The following is a 9,638-nucleotide window of genomic DNA, read 5'->3' on the forward strand; positions in this document are numbered from 1 at the left end:
TCTTATTCAAATTTAGAAGCCAAACTATTTCTTGCACTCAGTCCGTATTTTTGACTTACCGGACCCCAAATCAAAGTCCGATTAACTCCTAATTTTTTTTTGGACTAGACCAGGCTTTTATCTCAATTTTTAAAACCAGTACATGTTTTAATTCACTAGTCCATCCTTTTAGAACCCAGTCTAAAATTGACCCGGTCCACAAATGGACCGGGTCCGACATATGTTCATTAAAACAAGGGAAACCCTAAAAGGTTTCCCATTTTTTTCCGCCTCCGCCTCTCACCTTTCCTCTCTCCTTTTCCTCCGTTCTCTTTTCCCTTTTTCTCCTTGCCGCCGCTCCCACTATCCCCTGTTCCCCGCCACCACCGCCGCCTACCTCACTCCCATTTTTCGCTGTCTCCCACCATACCCTTTCCCCCGGTCCTCTCTCTCTCTTCGTCAAGAAAACCCTAATCTCCCTTTAAATATGAGATTTTCCAGTAGAACTGGGGGGAGGAGAAGGAGGAGAAGGAGGAGAAAACAAACAGAAACGGACCAAAAATCCTCTGAAAAAAAGAAGAACGAAATCGATTTGTTTGATTTCCGGTCGATTCAGAAACCCCTTTCACTTGAAAAACAATCGAAGCTTTTCAGTCGATAAATCCCCTAAAAAAGCGGGTTCCATTTAGCAGTGTTTAATCTCTCTTAATCCCTCCAAAAAAATCAAAAGTTATTTTTGTTTTGTTCTATTCTCTTGGTTTTGTTTGATCCGAGCGCATGCGAGCTCTATTTTGGCGGTGTCCGAGCGTAGATCTGAGGCTTCGCACTTAGTTCGCTGCACTCGAAAAAGGTTGGTAATCTCCCTTCTATTTGATTTTTGTTTTCTACATCTTATGTTTTCATTATTTGTTATGTGTTATGTGTTTATCCTAAGTATGCTAGTTAGTTTATGTTGGTGGGATAATCCGTTTATGTATTAGTTTTGGGTTTGTTTAGTTCTTATGTAATTTGTTAGCCCTGTTTCTTTTACGCTGAATCAGTAATTAAAGCATTTTGCATGTTAGTAAATTAGTCAAATAATGTCAATTAGGTATTTAAGCCTATCGTATGTGATTTATGTGGTTTTATGCGTCGAACTGTTTTAGTTTAGCCTGAAACGTATGGGCAAGGTCTATTTGAGCATGTCGTTTTTTTTAGGTTCGGTTTAGCTTGTTTTAAATACGCCTTAAGTATTACACTGGTCTGGCATATTTAAGGTAGGAAAGGTATGACATGTTAGTTCAGCTGATTTATGGGGTGCTCTGGTTAAAATAAACTAGTTATCCGCTGTTAGCAAGATCCAAGTATTAGCAGTCCTGAATCAAGCTATTATGTATATTTGCCTATGTTCTGCCTGCCACTTTCCCAAGCACATGATATAATCCTGTCTAGAATCTTGTTAGCTTATTTATTGGGCTAAATATAGAAATATAGTTTTGATTAAATGATGAAGAAATGCTATAAATAACTCAAGTGTGTTGTTGTTAAGTGCCTGTTTAGACTCTCCTTTGGAAGATGACTATATGAATCTGTTGATTTATCTGGCAAGAAAATCCGTTCAGTGCGACCTTTATAGACTCTAACTGCATATGTGTTTTCTTTTTTTTTGTGCAAATTCTGGGGACAAAACAAGGTTAGAATGTCCTGAAAATTCTGTTGTTAACCTGCCTTATACTGAAACAGTTTAGAGGTTAAAAAAAAATGATTAATAGTTTATCATGACTGACCTTGCGAACCTGTCATACTTGTTGAACTTGTAGGATTGCTCACTTAGTATTTTCCACCTCTTTAAGGGATAAAACTAGTTTTAAAAAATGACATAGAACCTTATTGCTTGATTATTTGGCATTTGAAACACCCTTGAACTAGATCCCTCTACTCCTAAAGATAAGCTTCTAACTACCTTTGCCTGCAAAACAAATGACTAATTGAAATTGTTGTGAACATCTATGTGCATTTAACTGTTTTGTGTTGATTTACCTGTATCGATCACCCTTTTTGTTATGTCAAAGTGTTTAACGAAGTAAAATATGACATTGTCTATTTGATTATGAGCTCCGAAACTGCGTAGTAAGAATTAGAGGCTTCGAAGTAAGAGATAAGGCTAAAATGGGACTCTGATGGATCTGCACTCACCTAATCGACTCATTAGGAATGGATTAAGCCTTAAAGGGATCTGATCATATCTAAAATTTACGTGAAGTTGAATTTGTGATTGGATTTCCTTGTCTGAGACTAATTATAAAAACTCTGGATATAAACGAACTTAGTATCATGCTATATTGAAGTTTTTTTTTTTTTCACACCTATGTCTATCCTAAAGCCTTTTTTCTTGTTTTTGGGTAAACTTTGGAGTTTTTCCTATGCATAATCTTTTACCACTACTTGCTGTTTAAAATATATCTACTGTATTCCATGATTAGCTCATGATGTGTGATATGAATACTTTAGAACTTGTATTGTGACCCCTTTGCTTCATTATGACATTGCTGTAACTTGTCTTCCTATATGCTGATTAATATGTATCAGGCACTAGACCATTTTTTCCTACTGTGTCCAGTAAATTTTGGTCTTGCTGAATCTTTCTTATTAATCTGATTCCAAGTTGTGTTTATTGGGCAGTGTTTTATTAAGTTTGAGAGTACAAATCTGAGTATAAATATATGACACAATGTGAGCTCTAGGTGGATATAAGAGGGTATGCTCTTCTTGGCGGTTTTGCCCTCTATATCCTAGGTATATGAGAGGTATATCGGGTATATATAGCTGCCTATACTTAGTGAATTTCAGAGCAAAAGCATCATATTTAAGTGGTACATTGATGTATATCACACTCTATGCTTAGAAAATTTTAAGGAGGGATAAGGGGGGCGTATCAGTGGTATACCAGTGGTATACCTGCATGTACCATTCTTTCCAGTTGTCTTCCAGTATCAGTGGTATACCATGCTTTCTAATTGCTTTCCAGTGTCAGTGGTATACCTGTTGTTTCCCGTCCTTATGATATAAAACACTTTCGTTTCTATTTGCTTATCTCAATCCCGTTCATGCTTAAATGCACAAATGTTATACGGTTTTGGATTCTGCCATGTCTAAGTGTTGTTCTGCTTGTAAATTAAATTGTGTTGTACCTGAATTATGCAAATATACGCGGTATATACATAATCCACGGATCTGTTCTGAATTTATATTATACATATGTCCAGTCTTATTTATTGTTCAGGTACTAATCCTCTTCCTTTTCATTTTTTTTTTATGCGTGATTACCGCGCGTGAGTCCGAGGGACTCGTCTTCTCCTGCATCCGATGTTGGGTAAAATCCCAACGAAGCACTTTTATCGAGTCGGCCCCATCAACTACACAAAAAAAAAATCAATATTCTGGGCCAGGCCCAATTCCAGCAGCAGCAGCAGCCCAGATCCAAAAAAAAAAAAAAAAAGGGGGAGAGAGAGTTGTTGGGCCGAAGCCCAACAGCAAATAGGCCCAACAGCCCCAAAATGGGCTGGGCCCATTTGATTTACTCCTTTTTATATTTCATTTTCATTTGATTTGTACTGGGTGACTAATATTTTACTTTGTTTTGTTCTTCCTGATTTAGATGAACTTAGTGAATTTAGTGAATCAATCTTAACATATTGGGTAGTAAACCTAGAAAAAAAAAACTCACAAATCAACCTCTAGAATATTTTACCCCCCGAATAATTAATGACATAAATTCATTTTGAGTTAAAGGAATCACGTTTTATTCTTATTATACTAATTTCAAGACATCACTAATGTGCGAATGTAATTTTAGACATATTTTAAATAACCCTTCAAAGTTTGAGTCAATCATGTAATATCCTTAATTAAGCATAGTTAAAAAAAAAAAGGGGGGGGATGAAGAAACTTACTAGTTATTTTGTATCTCATTTATATTTTTTGAAACTCAACGTAAATTAATATACCATCGTTCAGAATTGTTTAAATATTCATTAAAACACTGCACAAATTTGCGTTTTCTTCTATTTTTTGCAAAATCTTATTTTTATAGTATATTTTTTATAAGTTTATTTTAAATAGAATTTGAAGTTTCTTTTTATGCGAATTATTATATTTTCTACAAATTTCATTCTAAATAGCATTTTTTTTAAAGTCTTAACAATATTTATAAATTTTATGGCATTTGAAGTCTCCTTTTATACAAATTATTATATTCTTTTCTATAGATTTTATTAGCATTTTATTTAAGAGCCTTAGCAGCACTTATAAACTTTTATTTCAAATAGTATTCTAAAATCCCTTTTATGCGAATTATTAGTCCCATTTCATTTTTTCGTTATTTAAAATTTTCTTTCTTTATAGAAAATGACGTTTTTAAAATCCTCTTTTGCATAAATTGTTATATTTTTTTTACAAGTCTTATTTGCACAAGCTTTCCTTTAAAATTTAAACACTATATCCAACATTGATTAATTAATCTAAGTTTAGTCGGATAACCGTGAGTTAACGGATTCTAAAGGATGCCTAACCCCTTCCCTTTAGGATAATATAGAACCCGTACCTAGAATCACACTGGTTAAGCAGACCATTAACAGAGGTTTAGTTTTAACTTTACCTTAGTTAATAATTAGGTGTCCTAATTCACCGTAAAAAATCAATTAGGTGGCGACTCCTTTAAATAAAAACAAATTTAGGAATCACCAATATGTTGTACTCCGCTCTAACCCAGGTTAAAATGGGGTGTGACAGCTTGGCGACTCCGCTGGGGATATTCTAGGTTCTAACCATAATAAATTTAGGTTAATAATTGAATTGTTGGATATTTTGTTGTTTTCTTTATGCTTGCTTTATTGTTGCCTTGTTTGTTTCTTTTATGTTCTTTCAAGTGTTTTGTTTTATTATGTAAAATCTTCTATGTAATAATGTGTTACTGCTTTCCCTAAATTGGCATTCCGCTCATATTTCTTCCACTCCTGGAAAATTCACACAAATTCACACACTTAAGCGGTTTCGCGGATCGCGGCCGTGCACTACTAAAATTACCCTTTAGCTGGATTGATCTTGTGGATTTAGTCGATCGGCGGTGCAGTCGACGGCCACAGACTTTCCACTCCCAAGTTGTCCGCTTGGGGGAACCTTGCGTCATAGGAAACCAACTCCTAATCAGCCTAAGATAGAGCTAAACCAAAGCCTTTTATAAGACATGCACGAGCCTAGGAGACTTAATACCCAAGGTGTATTAAGTCCATTAGTAAACCTTTTCCAAACGTCCGAGTGGGTCTACGACCCCGAGCGACAATCATCATGGTATATGCATTGATTTGAAGGATGAATGTGTGTTATGTGGACCCTGTGCTAGTTAGGTAGAACTAACCATTCGTGAACGCAGGTAGCCATGAGTCAACATAATGCCTATCCGAGATTCAGTATGGTTTTGAGCGTCCCTCCCCAACTAAAAGCATGGTGGATTGATTTAGGAGATTACGGACAGCGGGTTGTGCGTGGAGCATTGGGACACTTACCGTCTTTGATGGATATCCAGCCCTATAGAGACGTCATCGAGGCTGCAACTGTGTTTTGGGATGAAAAGAGGATGGTGTTTAGATTTGGCAACATTGAGATGACTCCGTTGTTAGAGGAAATAGGAGGCTATATAGAAAATGTGGCGCTACTACGTAAACCAAGGAAATGGCAAAATTGTGGCATGATTATCCCGAGGCAACCTTCACCAAAAGAATTTGCTGACAGCTTCGGGTTCCGAGAAGGTAAAGGCGTAGAATGTTTGAAAAAGTCTATGATACCACTCGAGTATTTATATCACAGATTCGGTTATCAAAAGAGCTTCGTTGATCATCAGGATGAATTCTCCTCATATGACTCCTGGAAACAGAAACGGTGCTTCGCTTTCGCACTATGTCTTTTAGGGACTATAGTATTTCCTAAAGGAACCACAAAGGACATTCACACCCATCTTGTTATTGTAACTAAGGCTATTTTTGGTGGCATCGATGGGAAACACTATACTCTGGTCCCTATGGTCGTGGCAGACATCTACCGAGCATTAGAACGCTGTAAGCACGGGTATAAGCATTTCGAGGGATGCAACTTGCTTCTACAGATTTGGTTGATGGAACATCTTCAGAAAGTCAACGGGAGTCTATCATTTCGAAAGCCAACGGGTGAAAATCACATTCTAGGTCACGTTCCAAGCGCTATCTTAACGAGTAGACCATTTGAAAAGCCAAAATGTGTAAAAGAGTGGGTAGAATTTCTTAGCCATTTGAACGACGATTCAATTCAATGGATGTTTAGTTGGTTTCCATCCGAGAGTTTGGTGTTTAGAACGAGGGTTATACCATTCTTAATTCTGATGGGACTTCAAAGCCTGCAACCTTACGCCCCACTAAGAACTTTGAGGCAATCGGGAAGAAAGCAAAACATACCTTTAGTGGCAGATATGGACTATTACCGAGCTGATTACAAGGAAGGGAAAATCCCTTTTTTAAAGGAGGTTATCCGCATGTGGAAACTGAGGGAAACTATGAAAGCAGATTCAGTTGAGCCGAATAGATATCAAGCTGGATGCGAGGACAACTATATGGAATGGCTGGCCGCTGATTTGGAGGAATCAATCAAACCCGGCGTTAGTCTGAAAGATCGGATTAAGGATGGGGAAGCCGAAGCATGCATTTTACTTCGACAATTGCGTAAGAAAAATATTGTTTTTGAAGCCGAGCATCATGCGCAACTTAAGGAAAAGGAAAGGGAAGCAGAGAATTGGAAGCAGCAAGCACTTAGTTACGAGCAAAGCATGCAAGAGCTGGACACACTTCTGGCTGAGCAGGGTGATACCTGTATCAAAGAAGGCATCAAAACAGGGGGTGTTTTAGCCATGTCATACCTTGCCCAGAATCGCCGAAAGATTGATCAGTCAATTCGGGCAACCAAGAGACTCAAGAGCAACGAAGGGCCATCTGCATTTTAGTTAACTTGTTCAGTAGCAATTGTAATAATTTCTTTTGCATTGGGATTTTAAACATTGTATTCGTTTTGGGACTTCAATTAATAGCACACTGGAATGACACATAACTACATATGTTATCCTTCAAATCCACGCTAGGCCTACCTTTGGCATAAAAGGTCCCTTGCATAATAGGACGCATCGATTTCCTTCCGATATGTTTGTTTGCTATTCAATATATGTTTGTTTGCAATATGTTTGTTTGCTATTCAGTGTATGTTTGCTACGCAATATGTGCTTATTTGATATGCAGTATGTGATTATTTCAACATTATCTGCTAAATCTCCGTATTATTTTAAACAGCAATCATTCGCACCGTACTAATACAGCTTCTTCATTCGAAAAAGGTCTATTTTTTCTTACTATCCCCCAGAGGTTGATTCGTGTTGACTGTGAACTGGCAGACCACCCATACTTCACGAGATCAAAAGCTCGAACATCCGGCAACATGAATGATTCAGGGGCATCCGAACAGACTGGCTTGGGACTCGTCACTCTTCCGAGAGAGGAACCTGAGGCTTCAGGAGGGGGAAATGATGAACTCATTGCCCAATTGTTGCAGCAAATGGCCAATATGCAGACCGAAATCGAGCGACTGCGAAATCTCACCAATCTGTCCATCACTCTGAACGCCCCTCACCCTGAACAAAGAACAAACACAACAATTCCACCATCCTTTTCGCCTGTCGATTCACCCGCACCACAACCTTCTCCCTCAAACCTTCCACTTTACACAGTCCATCCAAATACCTCCAACCCCCAACAAACTAACCAACAATCTGCCTCACAACAGTCAAATCCACAACAAACCATTCCACACCAGATCCACCCACAACCAACCATCCCACAACAAACTATCCAACAACAAACTATCCCACAACAAGCCAACATACAACAAACTACCTCGCAACCAAATGACCAGCAACAAGCCAACTTCCAGCAAATTAACTTCCAACAAACCAATTCACAACCTTTCACTACCCCTTACATTCCTCAACCTACAGTTACCCAAATTAATCCACATACCCAAAATTACCAAGCGGTTCATCCTACCCCACTGGCACGTATTGCTAGCCATAACACGCAATATGTGGCAGAAGCTCAACCTTTCACGACCCAGATGCAGGCTTTGCAGCACCCAGAGGTTGACCCTTACGAAGAATTAGAAAGGGAGGCCAGGGCAAGGGCAGACGAAGATGTGGCAAAAGAGCTTCGCAGTCTGAGAGAAGCCGTCAGAAATATCCAGACCAATAGAGGAGGTGAAGGGCTGGAATATGAAGATCTGTGCATTCACCCTGACGTTGAGTTACCCGCTGGGTATAAAGTGCCAAAGTTTGACATGTTCGACGGGAAGGGAAACCCTCGGGCCCATTTGAGATCATATTGCGATAAGCTTGTCGGAGTGGGTAAAGATCAGGCCATCCGAATGAAACTATTTATAAGGAGTCTAACAGGAGAAGCACTCGATTGGTATACGTACCAAGACCCGCAGAGATGGCACAGTTGGGGAGATATGGCCCAGGAATTCATGGACAGGTTCAGATTCAACACCGAGACTGTCCCAGATCGGTTCTATTTGATGAAGCTGGAGAGAAAATCGACAGAAACTTTCCGGGAATATGCTATACGCTGGAGAGCGGAAGCCGCAAAAGTCCAACCTCCAATGGCAGAGAGTGAAATGACGATGCTTTTCGTACAATCTCTAAAGGACCCCACATATTATGAGAGAATGTTAAGTGTCATTGGGCAGAAGTTTGCTGAAGTCATCAGGATGGGGGACTTCATAGAAGAAGGAATTAAAACAGGGAGAGTTACAAATCTTGCGGCTTTGCAGGCCACAAGTAAGGCCATTCAGGCAGACCCTGCTAAGAAGAAGAGAGACGGAGTATCCCCAGTCATGGCCGTCCAAGATCAAAAACCAACCCAAAAATCAACCCACCAACATTTCTCACCTCAGCCCTCGCACTACAGCCAGTACACTCAAACACCTCAGCCTTATTACCAACCCCCACCTACCCCTCTTCCCGTCTATCACACTCAGCCAGCATATTATTCACCTCGAACCCCTTCCTACCAAAACCCAACACAACACCGTCCAACCTATGCAACGCAACCCCAGTACCATTCACCAAACCGCCCACAAAACACCCCTAGACCACGCCCAAATGTTGAAAGAAGACCAACCAGAACTTACACACCATTAGCCGAGCCTTTAGCCCAACTGTACGAGAGGCTGAAAATGGCAGGGATACTCCAACCAATTCAAGGAAGAACTCCTGATCCTATCCCAGGATGGTATGACGAGACTAAACATTGTGCATATCATTCGGGAATTGCAGGGCATGATACTGGAAACTGTTTTGCTCTCAAGGATAGAGTTGAGGCATTAATCAAGGAAGGAGTCATACAGCTTAAGGAAGCTCCCCCGAACATAAACAACAATCCGTTACCGAATCACTGCAATGCAGATGCGCACATGATCACTATTGATGAAGATTACAATCTGGAGGGGACCATCGTCCCGGTTAAGAAAAGAGATAAGGTCGAATCGTCAGCTTGTGTTGCTCCCGTAATCACAGTTCAAATGAGGGCCCCGTTCGAAGTACTCACTCCAAG

The sequence above is a fragment of the Lycium barbarum genome, chromosome 7 (genome assembly GCF_019175385.1).
Source record: "Lycium barbarum isolate Lr01 chromosome 7, ASM1917538v2, whole genome shotgun sequence".
Classification (NCBI taxonomy): Eukaryota; Viridiplantae; Streptophyta; class Magnoliopsida; order Solanales; family Solanaceae; genus Lycium; species Lycium barbarum.